The sequence below is a fragment of the Mus musculus genome, chromosome 18, assembly GCF_000001635.26.
Source record: "Mus musculus strain C57BL/6J chromosome 18, GRCm38.p6 C57BL/6J".
Lineage (NCBI taxonomy): Eukaryota > Metazoa > Chordata > Mammalia > Rodentia > Muridae > Mus > Mus musculus.
Window position 1 is genome coordinate 80,365,828 of NC_000084.6, and position 27,651 is coordinate 80,393,478.

At 48.2% G+C, this 27,651-nt stretch overlaps 1 long non-coding RNA gene across 2 annotated transcripts; it reads right to left on the reverse strand.

The window, feature by feature from the left end:
- Nucleotides 1–10,609: 10,609 nt before the first annotated feature.
- Nucleotides 10,610–27,594, reverse strand: Gm29967. 2 transcript variants are annotated; one of them, XR_386386.1, is made up of 3 exons: nucleotides 27,539–27,594; nucleotides 24,675–24,792; nucleotides 10,610–12,286 (listed from the first exon to the last, which is right to left on the reverse strand). It is a non-coding gene; the product is annotated as a predicted gene, 29967 (long non-coding RNA). The 2 variants fall into 2 exon arrangements; XR_877601.1 differs by having other exon boundaries at nucleotides 12,255–12,283.
- Nucleotides 27,595–27,651: the final 57 nt, after the last annotated feature.

A 27,651-nucleotide genomic window follows, 5' to 3' on the forward strand; every position in this document is an offset into this window, starting at 1 on the left:
TTTTTATGCATTTAAAGTAACTCTGGTATTTGCAAAACCTTATAAGCTAATAAAGAGGCTTTTTTCATACCCCCCCCCAAAGTTACATGTATTGTAACAATGTTTCAGGAAGGTTGATAGGTTGATACACTAACCATTGCTACACCCGAGGGCTCTTGAGATGCAGGATTCAGTAGGATGTGAGGTTACCAGTCCAGCTTCCTGCTCTAGGACCCATGGTATCTTAGTTAGGCAGCTCCCCAGAGAGCATTTAGGGATACAGGGACACCCCGGTGGCTGGCTGGCCCTAGGAAGCTGACGGGAGGAGGTGGTGAACCTGCCAGCGTGGGCTTGTGCTGCTTGGTTTGAATTTCCTAGATGATAGGAAGTTGATATCTGGGTGAGGTTCATGCTTTGGAGTAGCCACTGTTTTGTGAAGGAGGAATGTTTCAGAGCGGTTTCTGTCTAGAGTACATAATTATTAGAGAAAAAATTCTACTTGTGAAAAACAGGAAAGGGAGCCGGCAAACTTCCTGTAGCTCCACCATCCAAATTTCACCACTGTTAACATTTCCGCACCAATTTTGACACCAAAACACCTTGGTCATTTTTATATAAAGAATACTTTTGGTTCATTAATATAAAAAATAATATTATAACATATGCTGAAGCTTCACTGCCAAACAGGCAACACATGTTGCTGATGGTCCCACATAAAAGTTAGGAGTTATTTAAACAGAATTCCAGTCTGTGACGTGTATCATGCCTTATTAATTGACATGGTATTCTTTCCAACTTTCCACTCTCAAAGAACTTTACCGTCATAGACATATTTGGGTCCCTTTCATGACTACGTTAACCTATTACCAAATTCCAACTGGTGTATTGTTAGCAGAAAATTCCAGAAATAAATATTGCCTGGACCTGAAATTGCAAATTGATTTCTCTGAAGAAACAGGAAATTCTGAGCATGTTTGTCTCTCCATCTTTGCAAACACTGGCCCGTGGGGCAGGGGCATATTTTATTTTGATGTCATTGGTCCTTTGTGCAGAGCCTGTCCTATGAGCTTGTTAAGTTAATACATGTTTATGGTTTGCATCAGTGAGGAAGAGATGAGCAGATACTATTGTAAGTTGTGAATCATAGAGTAAACAGAGGCACAATAAACTTGTAGAGACATTGAGTCCATAAAGATTAGCATACCAGGGAGCTGCAACCTGCAGGTAGCTCAGGAACTAAGGGAGGCTGTCACAGGACCAGTACAGTGTAGCAAACAATAGAAGTCTGATGGTCATGATGGTGGAGCTGCAAAGACCGAGCCTCTTTCTGTCGAAAAGCACTTGTTACGTAACATGACTCCAGAGCTTAGGTTCTGTTTCTCTTTAACACAGGCATTTGCAAGTCACAGCCAAGTGTTCCTGGTGTTTGCAAACCAAGTGTGCTGGGTCACTTCAGAGGCCTGCCTGGCTCCATCTGCTCAGGATTCTTTCAGCTTGGGATTCCCGTTTTTTTATCTAACATGAGCACATATCAAGTTACTTTCATTGCCGGCATTTTCTAAATCGGTGGTTTTCTCCTAGATATTTAACTATACATTTATTTCGCTTCTTGGCTGCTTTTCAAAGGAAGATGATATATGTCATTCGGTTGCTATTAGCAGTTTCAATGAGATCCAATTAGACACTGTGCACTTTACAGTGGGTAGTTCTGTGGCTCTTACCCTGTTCATAGCCATCTCGACGGTTTTCTATGCCTGTCGTCCATTAACGAACCCTGGACCCTTCCCCCCACTCATGGCACTCCTGGTCCTTTCTGCTCATCTTGCCTCTTTCTGAATCAGTGCTTGGGGAACATGAAGGAGCCTACTGTTCCCGTGTGCTGTGTATGCAACCTGCTCTTGGCCATTTGTCCACTTTGGGTACTTGTGTTCTTTTGTAGGTCTGCCTTTCTCTGGGGTCCCCATAGTTCTAGATGACACAGCTCTGCTTCCAAAGCCTGAGCATCCTCTGCCACTGCCCTCTTGAATGCAGAGCAGAGTCCTCTGTGAGCCTCGGCATCCCACAGGTAGCCTTTCCCTGCGCGCTCCATGGATGTGTGCGATCATCTGTTGTTCTAGTCTCTGGCTTTTCTTTCCATCAACTGCTTGTAGCTTTCCACACCTTCTCTCCATTACACAATTGCTCCAAATGCTCTCAGACCTATTCCTCTTGTCTGCCAGCCATGCCCGCCTGTTCCTTCTACCGTCCAGCTTTTGATGGATCAAACGTTCTTCATCCTAGGGAATTTGTTCTCTCTTTGAGCTTTCTCAAGTTCCCACCTTTGTTCACTACTTTGAATCCTACAGCCCAGGATCCCCACCACCTCCACGTTTATCATCATTCTGTGTCCTTACCTTGCCTGGACCCCAAAGGGAGGCAACCAAACTTCAGCTCATCCTCCCATCCCTGAACATGGACTTTGCACGCAGACGCAGTGTTCACGTGCTTCTGAAATCTGTGGAGACTGAAATTCTGTCGGTGGTTTTTAGTGAGAGTCCTCCTGCAGAGAGGAGAGTCCTCCATGTACCGTTCCTGCAGAGAGTTCCTCTTTTTCTTCTTCCCTGGGATAAGCAGCTAGTTTCTCACTTACCTTTTGCAAGGGAGGGGTTTCTCCCTTTGAATTTTCTTATCCAGGGGGCAACGAAAGAGTCAACTACTTCATCTGTGACTGGGTCCCTCCCCCGCCCCCCCTGCAATGCAGCTGTGTGTGTGGCTGAAGCTGTGTGGTGTTAAGCCTGTGAACTCACACGATCAAGGTCTAGGGAAGGAATCACATAACAGTCAGGGTTAAGCTTAAGTTTATGTATATAAGTGTGTGCCTGCTTGTACAGATGTACAGCACAAGTGTGTCTGGTACCCACAGAGGTGAGAAGGGGTCGGATCCCCTGGAGCTGGAGTTATGGATGGTTATAAGTCACCTGGTAGGTTCTGGAAACTGAACCCAGGTCCTCTACAAGAGTGACAAAAGTTCTTAACCATTGAGCCATCCATCTCTCCAGCCTTTTGAAATTCAAACTCGTGCCCAGCAAGCATCCGGAGTTTCTTCTCCAGCATCCTGTTGCTCTTTGGTGGAACACAGGACCCTTCGCCATCAGTCCTGTTGGCATTCAGAATTTCCAGTGCTTAGAAGCAGTCTCGGGCTCGACAGAATCATGTTGAAGTATTTGCTTTGCTTCGTGCTGAGTGAGGTTTGCTTCATGTCAGTGAGGTTCAGGGTGGTGGGCATCTGCTTCCCCCACACCCCGTGCTAACAGAGACATTCTAAAGACAGACTCCTGCCTTGTGCATAATGGAACCCCATTCTCCACTCGGGATAGATCATTATCTGTATCCGGTCTAATAAATTTACCTGCTTACCTGTCACAGCAAGGGACACCCCCCAGGTCATATGTTCTGGGCACAGATGCTTCAAACAGTTATTGTTATTGAGAGTAGTTAGGTGTTCAGCTTTATGAAAAGTCAAATTTAGTGGACAGTTACAAAGCAAGCCTGAGGTGGGGGAGGGAGAGAGAGAGAGAGAGAGAGAGAGAGAGAGAGAGAGAGAGAGAGAGAGATCGTGCCTGTAGGCTCCTGCTCCTCCCTTAAAATGAGCTTTAAACATCTTCCTCCTGTGCTCAGTCACAGGACATAGACCCAGCACCTGAGGAGAGGCAGGAGTGTGGAGCACAGCCTTCTCGCCCCCAGAACCCAATTAGAACAGAACCATTCTCCATGAGTGAACAGCTCCCAGCAGGGGTTTTCTGCCTGTGAGGGAGATGGTCACCTTCCTGTGGAGGTTAACGAATCCGCTGAATTGTAGGGAAGGCCAGTCCTTCCTGCAGTAAGGATGGGGTACAGAAGGGGCCTGGAGAAGATTAGGCAGAAACAAGAGAGGTGCAGACAGCTGAGCGTTAATGGCAGCTCTGGCCACAGAGCTGCGGGGGTAAAGAGGGCTTGCCCCTCAACTCCCAGCCTGCTGCTGTGAGCTAAAACTTCCCAGCTTCCTCATCTCGCTCCCGAGGTCTTTGATGTTTACATCTAAGAATGTGTCCCGAGTTGCTTTCACACTACTGAGAGATCAGAACCATCAGAACCAATACAATAAGTTGATTTGATAGATTATGTGACAGCCACATGAAACACAGAAAAATGCAGCCATTAAACGTATTCCCAGAAGTTGGACGCAGTAGTGCAAACCTATGATATCAGTGCTTGGGATGTGGAAATGGGGATCAGGAGTTTAAGGTCACCGTCAGCTCCATAACAAATTCAAGGGCAGCCTGGGCTACATGAGACCTGGTCTCAAAAGGACCCCTACCAAACATTAACAATAAAATCCAAAGGATGTCTTATAACACTGGCATAGTGCGTGACACTGTGGCAAAAGGCATGTGTAAAGCTGTGTGGCCTGCGGTCTACTGCGTGGTAGAGTAGACCTCAAGTCTGGATGGAATACCTCACCTGCTGGCTCACTTCACCACCTCTGGGAACGACTGGACTATGGAACTTTCACTCTCCTCGTCAGAACCCTGAGCTTTGTGCAGTTGTCCAGTGCAGGTGCTATGTACCTGAGGGGTTCTAGAAGTATTGGTAGCACCCGGTCAACCTCATGTGACTACGAACACACAACAGGGATACGATGAGCCACCCCACGTGGATAAGAACGCGGGGATCTGGGCTCTGGTGGACCCTTCAGGATAACAGATTTGAGTGATTCTGTTTCCTTTTGACTTTGCTGTGTCTCTTGTATTTTCTACAAAGGACCTTTGTAACGTTTGTAGTCATACAAGGTGAGAAGTGTTCGACAATGGAAGGATCCTGCCATCCTCTGGGTGCCCCATTTCCACAGCCACCCCGCAGTTGACTTTTGTGGGAGTATCCTGTGGTTTTTCTCTTCTGATAGCCAGAGTAGACCCCAGTGCACAGAGGCCTCAGTAAGGTTTTACTAGCAAACGATCTCATAATTTAGTAAAATACTAGGAATTTAAAGTACTATTCCTAACCATGGAACAATTGAATGACTATAATAAAACAACAAAAACAGGGAAAAAAAACCCTAACTTATTAGACTTCCTCATACATTTTTGGAAAGGAAAAAAAAACATGTTAAACCAATGCCAGCCTTTCTGAAATTGTCTGGTCTGCCCCCTGAGGTTTTAACTGTGGTTTCATATTTCATTGCAACATCTTGCCTTCCACTAACGGCATCTATCAGAGGACTGTGTCGGCTGGACCTTTAGTTGAATTTGACAGACACTCCCAAATTCATGTGACGCGTGAAGAGACCTCCATCACCAACATGCAGGGGTGACAGTAAACCAGGGTCTCAGTCATGCTGGCTTTCCTTCTCCTTTGTCCCAGTCCTGCTAGCTTTCCTTCTCCTTTGTCCCAGTCCTGCTGTCAAATGCCCTATGCAGAGGCGAGCCCCCAGTGACTCCGGGCTTTGTTGGGCTAACTACTCAAGTAAATGTTCTGGCAAGGCTCTCAGGGAGGCTCTGACCGGGGCGCACATGCTCTGTCCAGAACATAGGGGACACGGAAGTGTTGGAGACATGGGTTGGCTCAGCCATGTGCTTTTGGTTCTGGAGGAAGTAAGATCTGATGGGGACTGAAGCTGTTGTGGGACCAGTGAAGGCAGTCCAGGTCAGCCCAGCACTGCTGAATTCCAGTGACGACTACACCTGGCTCTCAGTCCCCACTGGAAGGACTGTTGGGGTGGGGCTGCTGCTGTCAGGGGTGTCTTCTGCCCTGGTGATCTTTGAAGGGCTCTACACTGTGCAACATTCCTTTCCCGAATTCATTCTCTCTCTCTCTCTCTCTCTCTCTCTCTCTCTCTCTCTCTCTTCATACACACACACACACACACACACACACACACACACACACACATATACTGCATATTAGAGCTGAGCTGAGATTTGATGTCACTTAAATTAATGTTAGCAACTACTTGGCCCTGCTCTCATTTCGCAGGTGAGGAAAGTTTAGAATCCTCTCAAATATGATTTAGAGAAAGAAAAGGGCAAAGCCCTTCTTTGTGCCCCTGGTTTCAGACCTGACTATTCACTACAACGAAGGAAAACATGATCCTGAGATGCCCACAGGAGAAAACGGGCTAAGAAGGGACAGGAGGCAGGGGAGGACACGAGGTCCCCTTCCCAGGCCTGTAGACTGGCCCTAGCACTGCTAGCCAGTGACTGCCCTAATAGTCCTCAAATTCCCCAACCTGCAATACAGGGATTGCAGGAGCCAAAAATAGAGCCGTGAAGTGCTGCGGGGTAATGACTGCAGCCTGGCTTCTCCCTGCTCGGAGCTAAATAGTTCCAATTCCGTTAGCAATTTTTCTTAGGATGTATCTGCCAGCAGTCTAATCGCCTGCGAGGCTGTGGATTACCCACCCCGAGACTTCTCTCTTCTCTTGCATTGCAGGTCCAGAGCGTAACCCAGCCCTGGATCTGTCAGAATCAAGGCTGGATACTGGGAAGGAAGCAGGCATGTTCCTGAAGAAATGTCTGCCTGCAGTGGAATAGAGTTTTCAACCAACATGTCTCAGAGAAAGACTTCTTCTCATCAAGCAAGAGTGAACCAGGGCACAGCATGAGTTGTGTATCTCTGTCTGCTTGTCTCCACAGACACTTTACTGCAGCTTAATTACTGGGGCTCAGGGTATCAGGCCCAAATTTACCTTTGGGCCTCCTGTGTGTCTAACTGTCCTGTCAACATGCAAGGAGCCCCTGGTGAGTAGATGTCCCTTATTGTAAAAGAACTACATTTGTTCCAGAACGTCACCCAGCAGTTGGTGCTTTGTCGAGGGTTCTGTCTTTGAGGAACTGCTGCTCCTGGAGGCGAGAAAGTCTCCTAGACAAATGTCAGGTGGGACTGAGGAAATGCCCTTCGAAATGGTCCCCCTAGCTTTACTCCCGGTTTGGTCCTTGTCCCTCTCCTCCAGGGAGGACTTCCTGTTGTCTCAAAACCTACAGGTCCGGGTGATCTGAAGGAGGGAACCAAGGCAAGGGGACTCTTGGGCACCTTCACTCTGAGTGACTTCAAAGGTGGACCCAAGGGCAAGTCCCTAGATACACAGTTGGCCTTTCCCTCTCAGGAGCAAGCCTCCCCTCCCCCAGCTAGCTCTCTCCATTGCTACGTTTCCACAAGCCCAGGGGCTTGCCAGCATTCATCTGTCTTCAGCAACCCTTAACCATCAATGCCGTGTCTTTCTAGAAATCTCCCCGGCCATGACTTACTTCCTATCTAGAAAGTGCTGAGTAACGCCACGCCCAATAACAGCTTCTCCATGCCTGTGCCCCAGTTTGCAAAGTGCCAGCTCGCCGGAAAGGTCATATCTGAGCTTGTGAGTTTCTTTTTCCAAACTCCTTTCCTGCCAGGAGAGAGTCAGTTGAGGGCCATTTCGACACTGCTTAGGACAGACCCGGGCTGCTCTCCGGCTCAGCTCACTCAGAGCTGGGTCATCTGGCTTTTGGACCCATCCATTTTCAAGCCTTGAAGAAGAGATAAACTGACAGCCAAAATATTAATATTTGAGGCTGCCGTGTTCATAAATAAATGCTGCTGACTCTAGGATTCATACCAACCCTCAGCGTCTCTGGCTTTTGCGAGCTCAGGTGACACTTAGTGTGTGGCACATAACCCGTCCTTCACGTAGCCATCAAGTATTGGCATGAGTGCTTAAATAGCCTCATGCTTTTAAATATATCTCTTGTCTCATCCTTCCACCACACTCCACCAACCCACACAGCCATCTTGGGCTCCTCCCGAAGCCTGTAGATCCTTCCAGTGGGTTCCATCTCTCAGAAGCAAAAGGAACGCTCACCTCAGCCTACACGTGTATGTATGCATATATTTACACAGCTTATTGTCTGAAAGCAGTCTCTATTACGGCTGACTCATATTTGAGGGGGAAATCCAAATTAGTAACTAACTTCTGTTTTTACTATGCCAGCCTTGGAAAGGAATGTGGAGCCCATCCACCTGTAGCTACAATCCAGCCTGGCTAGGCCCTAACGGGACAGAGTTTTCTTGTCTCTGAAAAGGCAGAAGGGGTACCTCCCCTGGGTCAGACAGCAAATGCAGTTCAAGTTTTGTCACATCAGTGTGTGACAACAGACAAGTCCCATTGCCCTCTCACGTCTGCCAAGAACTGGTACCAGGACCCTCAGTGCAGCATGACAGCCTTCTGTCTGACCCCGAGCTCTACAGCGTACTTTGGCTCCAGAGGCCTCGAATTTAATCTTACCCCACTGCCGTCATTCTCCTGGGATTTTCAGTCACTTAGAAAGTGCAACAGTGTGGTTTAGGGAAGGCCTGGGGTCCTGAGGTTGAGCCTCATCTAAATCTGTGGGCCCTGGCCCAGCTGGCCTCCCTGGAGAAAGCCCACCACGTTGTTAGCACTGATCATGACAGGAAAGGCCCCTCCTGGGCTGCCTCATTAGGCTGGCATTGTCTGCCCTTCTGATATGAATACAAGACGGTTCATGAGCTCTGCCTCTCCCTGATGAACTTCCTCTCTGAGGAGACTGGGAGCCTGGACTGGGAAATGGTACTGGGAGAGCAGGAGGTTTAATGATTCTGCTTAGACCAGCAGCTCGTCTACATGATCTTGTCTGTCCTCTCTGCTTGCAGACATATTGAAATGTGGGCACTCTACCACACCACTATCTACCCTGTACCCTAAAGCAAGGACTTTGGCCAGGTGTGCTGATTATAGTATCAAGAACGCCATCTTGAACCCACAGCACGAGGCCCTGAGGCTTGTTTCTCTTGCTCGGTGGCATCCCCGTGTATCTGCTCTCTTTATTCACGTGTCATATCTGGTCTGACCAGAATGTTCTCCCCATATTAACTGCCAGGTGTTCACGCAGCAGTCCCACAACCCCGTATACCCTCTGTACACAAGCCTGGACCCAGGAGCAAAGAGAGCAGAGGGGATGAAGAGGCTATGAAGGAAGAGGCTATGAAGGAAGAGGAGCTAGCAGGCAAGGTCTTGCTAGCTCCTCTGTTGGCTGGTGCTCCCTTACACTTCGCCCATCTTACTCCTTCCCATCAGGATACCAGAGAGCAACTATACGCCTGAGCTCAGTGTTTAGGTAGACAGTGACAATGGCCACTGGTCACTTCAGAGTGACGGGGAAAATCCAACAGATGCCAGAGCACCAGGAACATTGTGTCTGGAGCTGAGAGGCCAGGATAGCGTGGTCCGGAGAGTGGGGAGACTTCTGAGATTCCCCCGGGCCCTCTCACCTGCTGAGGTCCTTCTGTTCTTGTCACTATCTAACAGATTACAATCAAAGCACTGGACAGTGGATATTTGCGTGCCATCGCCTATGTCATGCCAGATGACACAGTCAGTTATGACGCCATGTCATGTGATGCTACCTCCCATGATGTCATCAGTTATGACATCATCTCATGTGATGCTACCTCCCATGATGATGTCATCAGTTATGATGTCATCTCATGTGATGCTACCTCCCATGATGTCACCATGTGAGGTGTTGAACCATTTGATATCATCTCCATGACAACATCCTGTGTGATGCTATCACTTGTCATATCATCTCTTCTCATGTGATGTTTCTTCCATGTTTGGTGCTGTTTTGTGTGATGTCATCCTGTATGACATCACCAGTTATTTCTGTGGGGTTCAGGCTGTCCTTGGGGTGACTGCAGGATTTCCCTGTACCCCAACTGTCTGTTTCCTGACTTAGTAATGTTTGTAGGTGATTTGGTCACCACTCAAAGACCTAAAGAAAATCTTTTTTTATTACATTAAAATTTCCTTGTGTGTGTGTGTGTCCGAGCGCAGGCACATGCATGCGTGACCTGTGGAGGTTATGATAGTTGGTTCTCCCCATGTGCATCCTGAGGACTGAACTCAGGTCTTTGGGCTTGGCAGAGGTGATTTTATCCAGTAAGCCAGGCCACTGACCTGGAAAGTCTTTTTTTTTTCTTTTGAAGGAATGTTAATTCCAGGTTTGCTTTGAACATAAAATTGTATTTGATTGCTATTACAATAAGCAACTGTGCACTGATTAAGTTTTTTATTGTCAACTTGATACAAATTAGTGTCATCTCTAATTTCTATAGAGAAATTCTATAGAACGTCTACGAGACATTTTTTTAAAGATTTATTTATTTTGTTTTATTTTGCATAAGTGTTTGCCCACCCCACATGTGTGTTATTTGAAAGGCTTAAAAGAAGGGGTCAGTCAACCCCTGGAATGGGAATTACGATGGCTGTAAGTGGTGCTGAGAACTGAACCTGGGTCCTCTGCCAAGACCATCAACTGCTCTTACACAACTGGACCATCTCTCCAGCCCCAGTGAGGCATTGTCTTGATTGTTATAGTAAGGACCAGGCTACTGTGGGCAGTGCCCCCTCCTGCGCAGGCTGCCCTAGCTGTGTAAGAAATCTCACTGAGCACGAGCCACTGGGAGCGAGCTGGTGAACAGCTTTCTTCCATGGCTTCTGCTTTGAGTTGCTGCCTTGGCTTTCCTGATAAACTGTACCCAGGAAGCTGAAATAAGCCCTTTCCTCCCCAAGTTGCTTTTGGTCAGAGTGTTTTGTTGTTGTTGTTGTTATTATTGTTGTTGCTATTCATTTGTTTGGTTGGTTGGCTTTCATTGTTGTTGTAGTTTTTAATTATAGCAAAGAAAGCCAGCTGGAACAAGCAACGATTCCCTCTTTTAGAAGACCAGTGTTTAAGAAAACCAGAATGGCTTCCATGAAACCCAAGGCGGGAGTTCTTTGGCTCTTTAAGGAAGGGCTGGCCTGGTGAGCCATGGACACAGCCTGAGAGCACACATTGTTGATTAGTGACTTGGCTATGATTAAATGCGCTGAAGAGGTTTTCTAAAGGGAAGAACTGAGGGGGAGGCTTTCCACAGGCAGGGAGCAGCAACTCTGACTACTGTAAGCAATGGTCAGTGGGACCCGCTCATTGGGATCATCAGGCCCCGGGCTGCCTGTGGCTACAAGCTGGGGCCTTGCCAGTCCCTTCAATGCCATTTGAAGAATTAGCAACAGCAGAGGGCTGTCTACTGGCCAGCTTTGGTACCTTGATTCTGACAGACACTGATGCCACAGTGGCCTCTTGGATATGAGTTTAATTCCTGCAGCTGAGTGGCTGAGGCCTGAAGAACCCAAGGAGCTGGCCATAGCCGACTGAGGCAGGGGGACAACTCCATGCTGGAGAGTCCAGCTGCCATCAGTGCGAGGAAAGCCTTTGTGCAGATTGGCCAAGGATCCATCACCTGCCTTCTCATTTACTCTTCTAGAAAACGGTAATCAAGGCCCCTTCTCTCACCATGCCAGCTCCTGTGTCACCTGCTGCGACTAATTTGGCCACCAAAAGGCAAGCTGTGTGACCTTAAGGGCTTGGCCAACAATAGGTCAGTATGCAATTTTAAAGCTGTTTATTTGAGAGCAGTTGTGTGGCTAGAGAGGGATTTCTACGAGAGAAAAAGCCCCGATGCAGGAGAGTAGTGCTTAAGAGGGTGGATTGTGACCCGGCTTAATTGTCCTGTATTTGCAGTGGAGTGACTGGAAAATTCCTTATCCCTCAACACCTACGAGCCAGAGATTACTAGGACCAAAAATAAAACGACGCCCCACAGCTTCCCAAACAGGTACAACCTTGATTGAAGGCTCCCCCGAGACTCCCCCAGTGTGCCTGGCAGGAACCCCGAGAAGACAGCCGCAATTACAGAAGCACTTGCTAGCGAGAGGGAAAGAAAATATCAAATGCTGCTGGCTTTAAAACGCTCTTGTCAGATTGGATCCGAGCCAAGTTATAAATGTGTGAGTATGGATTTTAGAAGCAAATTCAACAGCCCATGGCTGCCAGGGTAATAGCGGGTCCCGCAGAAGGGAGAGCGTGGATATCAACAAGGAGAGAAACCCCTGGGCAGCTGGCACCCTGATGTCTTTCCAGATATAACCAGTGCACACACACAGCCTTGAAACACAAAGGAGAGTCTTCTCAATGGGAGATGGGCCCAGAAGCTACACCTCCCTAGCCAGAGACAGACCCGGCTCAGAGCAGCTGCTCATGTGTGCAGAGGCCTCCAGTTTCTTCCAAGGTAGAACAGGAGATTGTCCCCAGATGAGGTCCTGCACTGCAGCAGAGGACCACGCTGCTTGTACCCCAGCCAGGTGGAGGGGTGAACCTGGTCTGCAGGCCTGGCTTCTCAGCGCAGGAGCTCAGCCGTCATTGCTGCTGCCCACTCTCCACACAGCCACACAGCAGCACGATGGAGAAGGGACTGCCTGCTGAGAGAAAAAGGAGTCAGAGGCCAAGCGGCTGAATAGCTAGGACAGTCTCAACCTGTGGGTCTTCCCTTTGGGATCAAATGACCCTTTCACAGAGGTCATCAAAGACCATTCTGCATATCAGATGTCTGCATCACAATTCATAACAGCAGCAAGATTACAGTTATGAAGTCACAATGAAAATAAATGTTATGGCCGGGGGTCACCACAACATGAGGAACTGTATTAAATGGCCACAGTATTAGGAAGGCTGGGAGGCTCTAGGAGCTTTGGAGAAAGGGGCTGAGCAGGGGATGGCATGTGGCAGGGATAGAGACATGGTTTCACTTGCCAGAAAACCCTTGCTATACTCTGGTGCCAGGCATCCATGAGGGATGCTGTCCTCCCAGTTCTGGAAGCAAAGACATTTGCCAGTTAATTGGCCCAAGGTGACAGTGTGGCCAAAAATGGAGGCCAGAGGGCAGTGAGCCCTAGGATTGATAGCAGCTGTCTTAGACGTGTCATCCAACACGGGGCAAGGTTGAAAGACAAAGGATGGCAGGTTCTCACTATCCCCAGAGGCCTGGAGACCCAGTGCCTGTAGAATGTGAGGCAGGGGGGGATCACCCTCTTTAGCTGTTTTTAGATGTTTACCATCATGTAATTAACCAAATATTCTGGGGCACTTTGTTTATAGAGTGATTCTTTATGGTGTGTGTGTGTGTGTGTGTGTGTGTGTGGTATGTGTGTGTGTGTGTGTGCGTGCGCGCGCGCGCTCAGGTCAGTGAAATCCCAGAGAACGTTCATCACATTCAATAGGAAGAAAGCTCTACAGTAGATTGATACAAGCAGACAGGACTCTGTGAGAAACAGAGTCAGCCAGCACTGCCTGTGGGCTGTGGAGGTTTGGGGACACCTGGTTTCGCTCCCTGCACTGTGTGTGGTCTGGCTGCTTCAGTGGGTAGCCTTAGGGACACAGGCTGAGTCCCAGCCCACCGTCCACAGATCAGCGTCTCCAGGGGATCCCACACAATTAAGGTGTGAGAGGCTTAAGCTCAGGACCTCTGAGGGCTCATCTGACTGCAAGTTCATTTTATTTTTGGGAGAGGAGGGGCGGGCTCTTCAAAGGCCATAAAGGGACCTCGGCAAAGCTCCACAGAGCGGCCCAGGTCAGTGAGCAGAGGGCTGTTACTCTTGGATGCTAGCACAGCGGAGACGCACTAGCCAGTAGGGTGGGCATCGGGGAGCTGTCAGAGTGTTGGAGGCTTTTCCAAGTCAGATAGCAGCTATTATTAAAAAGGAACACTCATAAACTTCCAACTAAATATATTAAGAACAAAGCTCATCAATTCCTAATTACTTCTCTAAACTTTCTCTTAGCTACCCTCCAGGGGGTCACTGCACAGCCACACTGGGCTTGAAAGCTATGGTGTATGAGGTTAGCTGCAGGACCCACAGGAGCCAACAAGCATGTGAGGTGCTGCCCAGCAACATTTGGTGAGTAAATCTTGTGGACGCATACATCTCGCCATACACACCTAAGTCCGACAGAACAATGACCAGGCACCCTGCATTTTCTCCGCATCCATGGGACATGTTTCTAGATAGGACTGCTAGAGGTCTGTTGTACTGGCTGGGTTTGTGTGTCCTCTTGACACAAGCTGCAGTTATCACACAGAAAGGAGCTTCAGTTGAGGAAATGCCTCCATGAGATCCAACTGTAAGGCATTTTCTCAATTAGTGATCAAGGGGGAAAGGCCCCTTGTGGGTGGGACCATCTCTGGGCTCGTAGTCTTGAGTTCTAAGAGAGCAGGCTGAGCAAGCCAGGGGAAGCAAGCCAGTAAGTAGCATCCCTCCATGGCCTCTGTATCAGCTCCTGCTTCCTGACCTGCTTGAGTTCCAGTCCTGACTTCCTTTGGTGATGAACAGCAGTATGGAAGTATAAGCTGAATAAACTCTTTCCTCTCCAACTTGCTTCTTGGTCATAATGTTTGTGCAGGAATAGAAACCCTGGCTAAGACACTGGGCAAGAGAAAGAAGTTTCCCTTTTATTGCTGAAGTCCCCAACCATGGAGTTGGCACATTACACAGCCAAGAATGTTCTCAAAATACTTGAGAGTGTCATGAACACTTGGGAAAGTGTGTGGACAGTGACAGTAGAGCAATTCAGAGGTCACAGGGACAGGTTGACATCATGGCCTGAGCTCTACAGGTAGGGTAGCATCAGGCATGGGACCCCCCCTCAGCCGTCTATTTTTACATGCTCCCGCTTCCTATCAGCATCACATACTCTCAACCCCATGGGTGAATATAAACACGTTTCCACCTTTGATGGACCATGTCAGACGACTTCCCCATGTCTAGGACACCCGTGGCACAGAAAACAATTGGCTGCTAGGATTCACGGGGACAGGCCTGCTCACAAGGATAGTGGTGCTTCCCATACCAAGGGCTGAATGCTAGCAGAGAAGCCAGGCTTGGGGCATCCTCCCTTGTACCTGTTGAGGGTGGAGTCATCCTCTTCAGGCTGAGCTCTTAGGCTGTGCGAGTGAAGCATCCTTAGAGGGCTCATTATGTTTGCCTTGTGCCCCCCTAGTGTTAAGCATAGCTAGTCCCATCAGAACCATTGACACAGCACCGTAAGCATTGGCCCTGACATGGCCCATCCCTGGGTTGTTGAAAATCATATCCTGCAAGTCCTGCTGTGCCCAGAGTGACCTGACTCCAGTGGCAGCCGGAGTTCATCAGAGGGACACAGCCTGGAGCCCAGCAGCTCTGAGAGCACCCAGGAACAGAGAGGACCACAGATCCCACCAGAAGCCTGAGGAGCCTCCTTGCTTTGTGCCAGACATTAGCCCAATCCAGCAGGGTGAGGGCAGGGAGTGAAGCTGTGCACTCTCAAAAGCTCATGGGCTTGTGAGCCTCCTGCATCTCCCAGTGGAAAGATCAGAAAGATGTGCCTTCTGTCCCCTGATGTGCGTCTAGGATCAACTTCATAACCAGCACCAACTGAACCTGCATTAAACATGTTGAGGAATAAGACGGTAGCCTTCTTTAGATGCCGGGAACCTGTATACAATCTAGAGTACACCAGCTGTTGAAATTAGAATGTATACAGTGCACAATGCATGAAGCCACTGGCTTGGACTACCAGTCGGGCAGGGTTGGCAGGGCCTAGCACTGAAATCCTGGCCACAGCAGACAACGGCTTCTGCTGACTCTGGGGAGGCTGAGCACTGAGATGTAGGCTTCATGCAACTCTCCACCTTCCTTCTGAGTATCGTTCCTATTGAACTAGAACCCCAGTGTACTCCAGCAGGTGATTGTCTGGCTATCCTCCAGGGATATCCTCTAGCTCTGTGTGTCCTGAAGTGGACTCCCTTTCTTTGGTAAAGAGTAAAGTCAGAATCTTCTCCTTAAGGGCTCCTCTGACTTCCATCGTTGAGCTGTGCATAGCGGAGAGGAGAGAAACTGTTTTTTGGACCCTAACGTACGCTTGTGTGGTAGCATCTACACCCCCCTAGGGGAATCATGTCTCCATCAAAGCGTGTATTTACACTGGCAGAAAGACTCCCCTTCATGGGTGGACAGGCTTATGGTCAAAGACCAGACAACAGGTTTTTCTCACACCATCACTGAGGAAGCAAACTGGTTTGTTTTATCAAAGAGTTAAGACATATGTGGGCTTTGTCCTACCTTATTCTACCCTGGAAGAAGTGGGGTAATTTTAGAAAGAGAGGCAGTTCCTATGCAGAGAGGCAGATGCTTGAGCCAGATACAGCCATTCCTGATGCTGTCACATCTTTTCTATTTCTGTGTTGTTTTAGCCCTGCTCACAAAATAAGAGCTTCTCCTGGCTTGGCTTTAATAATAGTTGGGTCCTGGTTCATCATTTGGGGTCCTTCCTCTAAGGGTGAACAGCTGAGCACGCTTGTGGAGTCAGCATTTGATCCTGTATTCAAATAGTTTCTTTTGTCCCCAGCTCTCCACTCTGGCTTGTGTGTTTCTCTGGCTCTTAGCACGAGCCTTAGCTACCAGGGACCCTCTGAGTGAAGCAGGGATCGATGCAAAAGCAAGAGGAATTTATTGTTCCTCCTGCGCTCGAAGGAGACCCTGGGGTCATCGAGTTTTTATACAGTTTCCAGGGGCAGAAAAGAGCATTAGCAACTAGGCACAATATGATTGATGGAACAGTGTGCCCTTTAAACTGATTGGTCTTTAGGGAAGGAGGTAGAAGGGGCTTAATCAGCTTCCCCCTTCTGGCCACTGTGCTCCACCGACCTCTTCCTTCTGGGAGGGGAGGGGTTTTCATGTTCTGGAGCCCTGTGGAATTTTCCAACAGTCTTTAGTTAGCTGACCTTTTCAGTGTCGGATAGTAACTTTAATCTGATATACATTTTCTGAGTGTGTGGAACTGCATGTGGCACACACCTCTCCCCGTGGAGGTCATGGATCTGTGACAACTGCCACCTCAATGCCCTCCTGGCTGTATTCAGTTTCGAATCTCAGGCCTTGGCTATGGTTCCTTTGCCATTGTGGGCTGTCTCCAGTGGAGCTAACGGTGCAGCCCCTGCAGAGGAACAATTTGGCTCCTTCTTTCAGCACTGACTTCCTGTACAGGCCATGTGATTCAAGGCCAGTCCGAGCTGCCACGCTGATTGGCAGGCATGAACTCCACTTCCCATAAGGAGAGTCTAGAGCCAGCTGCAAGTGGTGGGAAGTGGGCGTGTTATCCACAGCAGGGGATTCTGGGTCTTGTCGTCTGGCATGGTGGCCATGCCTCTCTGTAGCCCATATCTGTATCCCAGGCTTTATCCATCCATCATCTGAGTCTAGTGAACGGAACAATTCAGAAGTGTGGGTCACAGTGAGAAAGAGGCTGTGCTACGTATAGGGGTGTTGTCTCCCATGCCACCATAGGTTGTCTTAAGAGTTGGACATTGCGTCTCACGTTATTTCCATTGCGTACAGCCAGAGGCCTACCCGCAGCCAATAGGGTGAAGGAATGGCGCTGTATTTTACTTCTCACCGTGGGAGATGACTGATCGATGTGGAATAAGTAACAGATCATATAGATGCTGTTGTTGGGCCTGGCTGGATCCAGCGAATGCTGTTCTCTAAATATACAAAGTGTTTATAATGGGATAAATGCAAACAAAACAGCCAAGTTCCTATGCGTGTGGATTTTGTATTTATATCTTTCTCTGTGTCTGAAATGGAAAAGCCACAGCTAACTCTATGTGTATGGCTTGTGTTGTGTACAGTGTATATTTTTCATATTCAGTTTTCTAAACATGCCACAAATATTGAATGTGCTCACTGGCAGACATTGGAACAGGCTTTTCCTGTTCCTGCTGCTGCGGCTGCACTTCTTAGAGCTCGTTCTCTCAGCTGCTGAGATGCTCAGCGCAGGAGAGGCCTCGGATTCTGCCCCCTCCCAACCACCGCCCCGCCTTTATCAGCTCCTGTGGTCCCTGGAGTGAACACCTCCTCCATCTAAGGCGCACGGAGGGTGCAGCACTAGGCGAAAGTCTTTCCCTATGGGATATTTTCAGTAAGACCAAAGAGCCAGGATGGAGAAGCCCCTGGGCCACCAGCTGCTCTGCGACGGCTGCTGGAAGGAAACAAGAAACTCACAGTTGGTTCATTTCATGACTCGTAGGTGGCAGTCACGTGAGGATTCATAATAATCATCACCCGCAGATCTAGACTATGTGATCTAAAAGCTCGGTGCTTCATCGCATCAGTCCGCCCTCGGTGGTTGATCCTCTTAGCTGCTCAGAACCCTAGCCACGTCATCATATAAAATTTACAGAAAGCAGAGTTCACTGTGCTGCACCATCCTCCCGGGAGGATTTAATCCCTGGGTGAGCAAAGTCCTGAATGTGTGCTGTCAACATGGGCACAGCCATACCAAGTGTTCCATAACCTCAGACTCCAGGGCAAATGGCAGTTGTCCCTACAGACTGAGGCTCAGAAGTGTGACAAGACTTTCCTTCCATCCATGTGTGGATGTTGATAGTATGCACAGAAAATGTCACTGTAGCTTACCCCTCTGTGTTTACTGCCTCGAGAATGCTCCCCACAGAGACCATTCCTACACGTGTTAGCTAAGCCTGCCTCCGGATCCAGCTGTATACCATTAGCTCCGCCTCCTTGTTTATCGGTAATAACCGGCTTCCTTGTTCAACTGTGTTTAATAACTTCCCCGCCCCCACCTCTGTCCAACTGCCTATAATAAACACACTAAGCTTCCGGGGTGTTTTCTTTATTAGGAGGCCCAAAACATGGGATCCCAGTTTTTCTTTCCGTTGTGTCTGCCTTCATTCCCTCCATACCCCAGTCAGGTCCACCCAAGGTTAAGGACTCAGTAGGAATGTCAGCCTAGAAGTGAAGAAACAGCTGCCCTACAGAGGTTGGCTCTAAATCATGGAGGCTTACAGTGTGCAAAAAGACTGTGGGGTTGTGAAGTGGCCTGGAGTGGGAGGGGCAGGAATTCGGGGGCAACAGTGCCTTCAGAGTGAGCCAGGAGCTCAGAGTGAGCTGCTCCCCGTCACCTCTGCCTTAGTGCTGGGAGTCTTCAACACTATGCACCAATAGCAGGCAGGCAAGCAGGCAGGCTAAAACACTCCAGATGTGCAGGCTAGTGCCTGTCAACCCAGCACTGATTCTAAAAGCTGAGCCTCTCAGACACTTCACTTCCTGGAATTTACAGGACCCTCTTGTCTCTTCTGAGATCTAAAGTCCTGCTAATCTGCTCTGCACTGTGTGAGCTGTCTTGCTGTCTCCCATCTCCATGGAGACCTTCCCGTGGACTCTATCTTTCATGATGAGATACCACCCTAGGTCACATCTACTTTCCACGGCCACCTGTTCTCAGTGTGGTTGGGTGGGGGAACTCTCTAAGCGCTCATGTCAAAGTACTATATATGTTATCCATTTTGGGCTTCATCTCAGGAATACAGGGAGAAGGAGCATGTCCAGACTTATTCATCTCTGACCAACAGAACATCTGGCTGGCTCCCCCAGTCTTATCTGGCTCCCTATCCACCTTGATGCCCTAGCTCTGGCCACCACATTGGAGATGATCTTTTCTTCTTCTTCTTCTTCTTCTTCTTCTTCTTCTTCTTCTTCTTCTTCTTCTTCTTCTTCTTCTTCTTCTTCTTCTTCTCTCTTCTTCTCCTTCCTTCTTCCTTCTCCTCCTTCCTCTTCTTCTTCTTCCTTCTTCTTCTTCTTCTTCTTCTTCTTCTCCTCCCTCCCCTTCCTCCTCCTCCTTCTTCTCCCCTTCTTCTTCTTCTTCTTCTTCTTCTTCTTCTTCTTCTTCTTCTTCTTCTTCTTCTTCTTCTTCTTCTTCTTCTTCTCCTCCTCCTCCTCCTCCTCCTCCTCCTTCTCCTCCTCCTTCTTCTTCCTCCTCCTCTTTCTTCTCCTCTTCCTCCTCCTTCTTCCTCCTCCTCCTCCTCCTTCTTCTTCTCCTCCTCCTTCTCCTCCTTCTCTTCCTCCTCCTTCTTCCTGCACCTCTTCCTCCTTCCTTCTCTTCCTTCTTCCTTTTTTTTCTTTCTCCTTCTTCCTTCTCCTCCTCCTTCTTCCTCCTTCTTAAGATTTTTATCTATATGAGTATACTGTAACTGTCTTCAAACACACCAGAAGAGGACATCTGATCCCATTACAGATGGTTGTGAACCATGATGTCGTTGCTGGGAATTGAATTGAGGACTTTTGGAAAGGCAGTCAGTGCTCTCAACCACCGGGCCATCTCTCCAGATCACTGGAGATCTTCTTACATGGTATTCTGGTCAAGAGATTATCAGTTCCATATGCTATCCTTATCATAGCCCAAGGCTGCTCTGAGGACTGAGTGTGAATTTTTTCCATTGGGTATTTTATTTCTTACTAAGGGGCAATTCTCCTGTCCTTCCAGTCTGCCCTTGGCCAAGAGATGCCAAGGTGCTCCAAAAGTACATCCAAAAAAATGGTGCCAGTTCTGGTCATCATGGTGTCTTGTTCAGTTGCTCAGGGGATCCTGGGATGTAGAGATACAACATTTGACCCTCATCCATGTCACGTCCTAGTGTAGAAGAAACTTAAAACAAGGTTGATGGGCTAGGAAGATGGCTCAGCTGATAGAGTACTTGCCTTGCAAGCCTGAGAACCTGAGTTAACTCTGAAGAACCCATGTATAAAGGCCAAGGGTGATGGGCCACGTAAATCCTTCCCTGATAAGCAAAGGTAGGCATACCTGTGGGCTTGCTAGCCATCCAAACTGGACTAATTTGTGAGCTTTGGGCCAAGGGAAGAGCCCGCCTCAAAAATCAAAGTGGACAGCTCCCAAGGAACAACACCCAGAGTTGACTTCTGGCAGATGCCATCTCCCCAAATGGTCTATCTGCTATTTGCTCTCTGAACATTCCACACCAAAACTAGAGAGGGCCCTCATCAGCGACTGAGGGTCAGGGCCACCCAATGAGCCTTAAGCTGTGATGGACCCATGGCCTTCACCACATCTCATGTTCTTCTAAACTAGTGGTTCTCAACCTTCCTAATGCTGAGACTCTTTAATGCAGTTCCTTGTGGTCTCCCCAACCATAAAATTTTCATTGCTACTTCATAACCATAATTTGCTTTCCCATGGTCTTAGGTGACCCCATGTGGAAAGGTCTTTCAACTCCCCAAAGGGGCCATGAGAAATATTGTTCTAAATTGTTCCTCAGTCTAAATCCTTCCTTCCACAACTTCTCTCTAGTCAGAAGCCCCCTTCCCTACTCCACTCGGTTCCATCTTCCTACACTTTCTTGGAAGCAGTATCTCCCAAAAATACCAAAGCCAACACTTAGGTGTTGAGTGGCTGAAGGATAGACACAGCATATATCCAAACTCTATCGGTTACTCACCTGTGTGAAAGGCAGCAGTCCCCCACCCTCACACACAGACACACAGACACACACACACTTTTTCCCTTGGGTGCAGAGGCTAAAGGAGGGATCCAAGGCATGAGGAGCCTAACTGAGCTCTAGTACTGTTTGGAGTGTGTTTATCAAATGTGTGGAGAAGGACAAGCCATGCCATGCTGGGTTAAGACATCACAGGTTGCTGTGTGCACCAGTCTCCAGCCATGCTAGACTCGGTGAGAGTGAGAACTAAGCCTATTGCGTTATACCATGTAGATTTGCACACTATACCATGCAGATTTATGTAGTACACCATGCAGATTTATATATTACACCATGTAGATTTATATATTATATCATGTAGATTTGTGCATTTGTCTTCGTTAGTATTTTAATGATGTAAACAGACACCATGACCAAGGCACCTTTTAAGGACAACAGTTAATTGGGGCTGGCTTACAGGTTCAGAGGTTCAGTCCATTATCATCAAGGTGGGAACATGGCAGCATCCATGCAGGCATGGAGAAGGAGGAGCTGAGAGTTCTACATCACAAAGATGTAGAATACTTGCTCCCAGACAGCTAGGATGAGGGTCTTAAAGCCCACACCCACAAGGCCACACCTAGTCCAACAAGGCCAAACCTTCCAACAGTGTCATCCCTTGGGCCAAGCATATACAAACCATCACATGAGTTATACCATGTAGATTAGTGCCTTATACCATGTAACAGATTTTTATATGCTGTCACAGACTAGGCGAGGACTTAGGGTGGGGAGGTAGGTTAAAGGGCAATTATGGAAGTGTCTGTGCATTTGACACAGCTTTTAAGTTTGTCCAGCCCAGAAAACGTTCAGTTCTGATGTCGATGACAGGTCTTGGGATTCAAGCTGATCTGTTCCAGTGACCCACTGTGCCATGCCTCTTACACACAAGAGAATCCCATTGACTTACACACAATGCAACAAACACACTATGTCCTAATTGCTTCCGCTGTCAACTCAACACGTCCTAGAGTAAGCTGAAGGAGTCTCAGTTGGGAGAGAGCCTAGATCATGTGTGGTCTTGTCTGTGAGGAACTGTCTTGATTGTTGATTGATGTGGGAAGGAGGAGGATCTAGCCCACTGTGAGTAGTGATATTCCTGAGTGTGCTGTCCAAGAAATCTAGCTGAATGTGAGCCTAGGAGAGAGCCAGTAAGAGCCATTTCTACATGGCTTTTACTTCAGCACCTGCCCTGACTTCCCTCAAGGATGGATAGACTATGACCTGGACATGTATGCCAAAATAAAAGTCTTCCTCCTGTTTTAGCGAGGCTATCCATTGCTGTGATGAAACGCCACGATCAAAGGCAACTTGGGAAGGAAAGGGTTTATTTTACCTCCACCTCCACATCCCAGTCCATCATTGAAGGAAGTCAGGACAGGAGCTCAAACAGGACCGGAACCTGCAGCAGGAGCTGATGCAGAGGCCATGGAGGGTGCACAGGGTTGCTCCAATGACTTGATCAGTCTGCTTTCTTATAGAACACAGGACCACCACTAGCCAAGGAATGGCACCGCCCATAACAAGGTGGGCCCTCCCACATCAATCACTAGTTAGGAAAATGCCTTACAGGTTTGCCTATAGCCTGATCTTATGGAGGCATTCCCTCAATTGAGGTTCCTTCTTCTCAGATGACTCTAGTTTGTGTCAGGTTGATGTAAAAACTAGCCAGCACACCTCACAAGTTGCTTTTGGTCATAGTATCAGAGAGCAAACTAGAACAGGTCGCTTTTATTCTCTGGATGAGAAAAAAGTAAGGCCAAAATATTTATTGCTACTGATACTATTGTGAATTGTTACAATGCGCTGCAATTCTATTAAAATATTGCAAACAAACTTACTGATGACTGGCTGGTAGTATGCTCTCACAAATACAACATCAAGATGTGTAAAGACTTCTGCTCTGATGAAAGCTGCTTAGCATTTCAGATGTGAGAAGACCTGTGTGAACTGAAGTTCTCAGAAACACACATATGCTCACACCATACAGACATACAGACACACCACACAATACATACTACACCCCCTACATACACATACTCCACACTTCCCCCCTCACAACACACACACACACACACACATACCTGTATGAAAGATTCCACAAAACCCATTAATTGATTATAACTGTGTTGTTGTGGAGAGTTGGAATATTGCAACTCAGAACCAATTATCTTGGGTTATCTTTCATCCCTTTAATGACAGTTCATTGGACATCTAGTTTGTCTGGCCTGTATCCTTTAAACTATTGGGTAAAACTTTTGTTTGTTTTTGTTTTTTTCGAGACAGGGTTTCTCTGTATAGCCCTGGCTATCCTGGAACTCACTCTGTAGACCAGGCTGGCCTCGAACTCAGAAATCCTCCTGCCTCTGCTTCCCGAGTGCTGGGATTAAAGGCGTGCGCCACCACGCCCGGCTGGGTAAAACTTTTGAAATGTATTAACTTAGCAGTCTGCTAGCTTCAGCCCACCCAAACACTAAAGTGTCTTTAAGTAGCATCTGAGACCTAAAGCAGTTTTCCCAGCTTGCCTGTAACCCGTGTACCTGATGTCCCCACAAATGCATTTGGAAAATACATTGGTTTGTGATTTTTGTTTTGTAGCCACGTAACCACTTCCATGTTGGAATGTGCTATTGGGTATGCTCTCATCCAGGCTCCTGGCCACGCCTACTGTTACTTGGCTTGAGATAGGCCGCCTTGCTCCGTTGACTGACAGCTGTGCTTTGCATTGCTATCTGAAAGCTTTTCCAGCGGAGTCATCCTCACCACAGGAAAGGTCGTCTACCACGCAGCCATTGATTTCAGGGCTGGAGGGTAGGGGTTTTTCAGAGCACAGCACACAGCCATGTGTTGGAGGCAGTTCTTTGGCTTTGTTGAGTAGGTCAACCAGCAGGTAATAACTTACTTTTAAAGATGAGCAGGTATAGATCAAGCCACAGGCCCTAAACTCTCAAGCGCAACAGGGGCAACTGTTCATAGTTAGAGTCTGCCTTAAAAGTCAGGACCCCTGACTGTTCCTACAGTCCCTCCCATCACCCCTCCTAGCATATACTAACATGCGTATCCCTATTGCACAACCACGGACGCTCAGAGATTTGGGAGGAAGAGAGGTAGTATGCATTTGCTCACTGCCCATTCTAGGGGCCTGTCGCCATGCTGGAGCTGAGCCAGACTTCTCAGTTGTGGTCATCGACATGTAGCACTCATTGTTCTGTGCATGTTTAGTGGCACCCCTGCCTTGCACTCCAGGGCTAGCAGCATCCCTCACCCCAAAATGAGGCCACCAGATATCTGTTTAGCAAACTGTTGCCCCTGAGGGACAGAGTCACTCTGGGTAGAGGCTACTGGGTAGAGGTAGCAGTCTCGGGCAGAGCATCTGGGCACACAGCTTAGCAACGCATGCTTGCCCATCACGTGTGACACTATGCCTTCTATCCCAGTATCTCTCCCCGAAAGGGCATGAAAGAACAATGTGACCAACATACATGCTTCTGTTGGATCCCAAGAAGAGGCGTCCATTGAATTTGGATCTGAGACACGTCACTATTGAGGTTCTTCTGGTCATTGGTCACAGCAGAGTAGAGTAGGTAGACTGTCATCACCCTGTGAAGTAGACATAAAGGGCACAGTCCTAATAAGACCAGACCCAGGCTGGTACAGATTTGCATACAGGAAGGTTTGGTCCTGGGAAAGAAGCAATTAGGGGGAGTCTTACCCCATCTACAAGCCTTCTGCTGACTCCCATGACTTTCAGTTTCACCCAAGAGGAAAGGACACACTTCCTCTGGCACCAGCTTGTCTGCATGGCAGCCAGGGCGCAGTGCTTGGGTGGCCAGAGCAGGCTGGAGCCATCTGGGGCGATCTGCATGCAGATGTCAGGAAAGAGATCCCAACACTCAGTGGGACACTGCGGAATAGGCTTGCAGGAGGCTGGTTCTCACCAGGGGGCATCCAGCCTCCCAGTCAAGCATCTCACTCCCCAGAGAGAGGCTCCCTACCCGGACTCAGGCTGAGGGAGGGAGTGCGTGGGATGCTGCCTTCCTCATTCATTAAGCCTGTGTTATGACACCCTCAGTGTGAATGGATTAGCTAGGGTATTCCGTTTACTGGAAGGCTCCCACCTGCAGATGTGCACTGGCTTCCTCTCTGTGTCAACAAAGGGGTTATCTGTGGTGTGTGTGTGTGTGTGTGTGTGTGTGTGTGTGTGTGTGGTATGTGTGTATGTGTGTGTGTTTGTGCGTGTTTATGTGTGTGTGTTTTGTGTTTGTGTGTATGAATGTGTATATGTGTGTGTTTGTGTGCAAATCTGTGTAAGTCTGTGTCTACCTGTGTGTATGCTTGGGTGAGTTTGTATGTGTATCTGTGTGTTGTGTGAGTTTTTATGTGTGTGTATCTGTGTGTGTTTGTGTGTATATCTGTGTGTATGTTTATATATATGTGTGTGTGTATATTTGTATGTCTGTGTATGTCTGTGTGTATGTATATGTTTGTGTTTGTATGTATATTTTTATGTCTTTGTGTGTCTGTGTGTATGTGTATGTTTGTGTTTGTATGTGTATGTATATTTGTGTGTATGTGTATGTTTGTGTTTGTATGTGTGTGTTTGTATTTGTATGGGTGTGTTTGTGTGTATATCTGTGTGTATGTGTGTTTGTGTATATGTGAATGTGTGTGTAGTGTGTGCTTATGTGTGTGTGTGATTGTCATTTTCTTTTCTGAGTTAGAAGTGCCATATTTAGCCCCATCAACCATCCAAGTCTTACTGCCTTCTTCATCACAGTCACTACTTCTTTTTTTTTTTTTTACTATTTATTATATGTAACTACACTGTAGCTGTCTTCAGACTCTCCAGAAGAGGGAGTCAGATCACATTACGGATGGTTGTGAGCCACCATGTGGTTGCTGGGATTTGAACTCCGGACCTTCGGAAGAGCAGTCGGGTGCTCTTACCCACTGAGCCATCTCACCAGCCTACTATTTCTTTTATCTTCAGGGAAATTCTGTCTGATGTGGAAGTCCAACATCTTACAGAGAGCTGCCTCGGGGTTGAGTCTGAGGGGAATAAATAAGGAGGCCCCTTCCAGCCCCATCTTCTTTCCTGCCTCATGTGGCCCCAGGGTTGTTACCCATCATGCTCTCTGGCAGTCTGGTACATCTCTGTCCCTGACCACTCACGAATTTAAGGGTCAGCTGCTAGCACCTGCTGTGTGCAGCTCCAGGGAGGCCACCAGGGCTCACTCAATAGGGAAGTAGTCCGGAAGCCGAGTGCTGAGTGGAGCAGCTACTCCAGTGAGGAGGCTGAGGCCTCAGAAGACCGAGCCGGTGAGCTGAGCTACAGGAGCACACAGGGGCAGGGCAAGTGGCTTACCACTGCTACAGTGTCAAACCTATGCTTCCAGGAACCTGCTGGACTCGGGGTTAGCCGAGCTCTCTTTGTGTGGAGCCTGAGTCTTGGACCCTGCTGGACTCGGGGTTAGCCGAGCTCTCTTTGTGTGGAGCCTGAGTCTTGGACCCGGCAGTCAGGGTCACGCTGGTTTGAATCAGCTTCAGTGCAGACACACCGCTGCTGTGTACTGAAGCCTCCTAAGCTCTTGGAGTCTTCCCAGGAGAATGGCCCTGGTGGGTTTTTACAGCCCATGTTTGCTGTATCACACTACAGCGTGGACTCAGGCTGCACTGCACGGGGCGGGCATTACCCTTTCGTTCCAAGTTTAGAAACCACCAATGCGAGTGTTAGAGGAAGAACTGACCCCAGCAAATCAAATCTACTATAGTGTCAGCATCCCAGGCTATGTGATGGTAGAAAGCACAGCCTTCAAGAGTGAAAATGACCCAGTGGGCCCCAGCTACTCCTTTTTTTTTTTTAAAGTATTCATTCATTCATTCATTTTGGCAGTGGTGGCACAGTCCCAGTATTCAAGAAGCAGAAGCAAGCAAATCTCCGAGTTCAAGGCCAGCCAGGTCTAAATAGTGAGTTCCAGCCTGTGACACCTTTTAAAACTATGAGCAGCTTCGCAGGTGATCTGCACCCAAAACTGGGTACACATTTTTTCACGCCGAGTTCCTCTGTGTTATTATCTGTCCCAGTAGGTTTGAGATTCAGGGTGTGTGTGAAAAGACACACAAACATATTCCCACTGGGGACATTCGGGCTAGCCAGCAGAGTGGGCCCGGATTGAGCTCTCTGTGCAGCCCACGGCTGGGAACAAATACCACCACATGGTGTTCTGCGAGCAAAGCCGACCGACACACGGTGCAATCTGTGGTCTCCGGTGCCAGCACTAATTGAACGGATCCTTTCCGAACACTTATTCACGAGTCACAGATGCCATAGAAATACATTGCTTACACTTAGGCAGTGTCTTCATGAAGCCTGGGGGGGGGGTCCCCCGAAGCTGAGAAGAGCCATTCTGTTATCATCTCTTCACCTAGCCTTTGTGATGTCAAACAGCCACGTAGGGT